We start from the raw sequence: 1,209 nt of genomic DNA on the forward strand, positions 1-1,209 counted from the left end.
CTCAGATGTGAATATTATTCTACCATGTTTTTGGCAGTAATATCTAAATTATTTCAGTTTTCTTTTTATTTGTTGTTTAATTGTATGTTTTCTTTTGGTACCTCCTGGAGTGCATTCTTTAAAGTTGTTTTTCTCAGTCAATGTTATTATTATTATTATTAATGTTATTATTATTATTATTATTATTGAGCTGCATAAAAACCACCATGTTACAGTATTTGTAAACGATGTATATATTTGCCCATCATCCCTCAGAGACATGACCGTCAATCAGGACTCTCTCTTCAATGCACTTTGATCAAATGTTCCTTGTGTAAATAAGATTGTATACATTTGACTTGAAATCAGTTTTTTTGCTACGGCGGGGCATCGTACCAGGGTTAGACCTCATGTATTTATGAAGGAAGACAAAAAACAAAAAAAACCACTACACAACGGAATTTGGTAAAAACTATTTTGTATGTTTGTGTGCTGTTGCTGTGAACTTTTTCTAGCCTTGTACAGTGAGGGGGATCACGAGTGAAACTAAAAAAAAAAAAGCTGTATCTGTGAAGATTCGCAAAACACTTCAGAATTAAAACCTAATCCACAACGTTGTTCAAAAACACGGCATCCTCTCTTTTCTGTCGGGTTTGTGTGCGGATGCACGACATGGCCGAAGGGACGCGGACGCCTCCGACCACATGCCGTTGTGGGCTTTTTGATCTCGGCCTGATTTTCAAAGTCAAAATGCTGAAGGGAAATCCTGACACTGCGAAGTGGGTGTGCTCAAAATATCACCGAGGGGCCAGAGACGCGCTCTCTGTGTGGAAGTCCGACGCTGATGGAGGTCCTGTACTACAAAACCAGTCCAACACATCCAGTCTTTTCCACGTCCGAGCGGCCCAACGGAGGGGAGACTCGGTCAGAGATGATCGGTGCTACGGCGCCGGTCATCAGCTTTCTCCGTTAACTCGGGCTTTCGGCTCTGAGCGCGTTCACATAAAAGGTGTTTGTAGCATTTGACCAATCACAAACGGGGACACGAGTGCACTGACGGCACATATTTCACAAACCAGCCGCAAACTATAATAAATAAATTTAAAAAAAAACTATAATGAAGTTAAACATGTAATCCATCTGAAAGCAGCGCAGCTGCTCAATGATGGAAGGATGTGCAAGAAAAAGCTGACTGTGAAAGTGAAATTAAAAGGCTTATAATGAAGTGCC

At 40.7% G+C, this 1,209-nt stretch overlaps 1 protein-coding gene across 2 annotated transcripts in view; it reads left to right on the forward strand.

The window, feature by feature from the left end:
* Nucleotides 1-605, forward strand: part of vldlr (very low density lipoprotein receptor) — a 50,631-nt gene extending 50,026 nt beyond the window's left edge. For both annotated transcript variants that reach the window (XM_069706234.1, XM_069706243.1), the window contains one exon: nt 1-605. This exon is cut by the window's left edge and continues 668 nt beyond it. The gene's annotated coding sequence lies outside the window, so the exon portion shown is untranslated.
* Nucleotides 606-1,209: the final 604 nt, after the last annotated feature.

The sequence above is a fragment of the Brachyistius frenatus genome, unplaced genomic scaffold (genome assembly GCF_029030835.1).
Source record: "Brachyistius frenatus isolate BFR_SWC_R1_liver_20210118 unplaced genomic scaffold, ASM2903083v1 Contig_3, whole genome shotgun sequence".
Lineage (NCBI taxonomy): Eukaryota > Metazoa > Chordata > Actinopteri > Embiotocidae > Brachyistius > Brachyistius frenatus.